This window comes from Rousettus aegyptiacus, unplaced genomic scaffold (genome assembly GCF_014176215.1).
Source record: "Rousettus aegyptiacus isolate mRouAeg1 unplaced genomic scaffold, mRouAeg1.p scaffold_m13_p_14, whole genome shotgun sequence".
NCBI classification, from domain to species: domain Eukaryota; kingdom Metazoa; phylum Chordata; class Mammalia; order Chiroptera; family Pteropodidae; genus Rousettus; species Rousettus aegyptiacus.
In genome coordinates, this window is record NW_023416289.1 from 61212650 (window position 1) to 61213313 (window position 664).

The following is a 664-nucleotide window of genomic DNA, read 5'->3' on the forward strand; positions in this document are numbered from 1 at the left end:
GCGGAGCTCTGCGATGGCGGCCCACGCGGGGCGGCGGCACCTCGTTCCAGGCCTCGCTGACCAGGGCCGGGCGGCGCGCCCTGGTTTCTGCCCCGTGGGGGCGACGAGCCGCCGAGCCGGCCAACGCTGCCACCTACTGGTGTGTGCGCGGCCCGCACTGCCGGCTGCAGGACGGAGAGGCTCGGGCAGCGCAAACCCCCGCCCCCCGCTTGGCTCCGGCTGTCTGCGGAGGCCCCGGCGAGCACGCCCCGCGCAGATGGCTTAATCCCAAACACCCCGGTGCTTTTCGTTCCGCTCTCCCGGACCTCACGCCAAGGTGAGATTCCTGCCGTCCGTCCAGCCCCGTGTCCGCCTTTTCCCTGAGAGTCTTGTGCTTATTTGCTAAAAGCAGCAGCAGCTGATGTTTCTGAAATGGAATCACCCTGAGTCACACACACTGCCTGGATGGCGGCCAGCGCCAAATCCACGTTCTTACTGGAACATCTCACAAACAAAACCTCTTCTCCCGAAGCCGCATTCGATAGAGAAGAGGCCCAAGAAACAAGCACGCTGTGTGTAAACCTCCCGGTCAATCGCCGAACGCTCCAGACGGTCGCGAGAAGCGTGGCGGAGGCACCAAGGACGGGTCCCCCGGAACTGAGGGCCGCTGCGGGCGTGGGAGCAG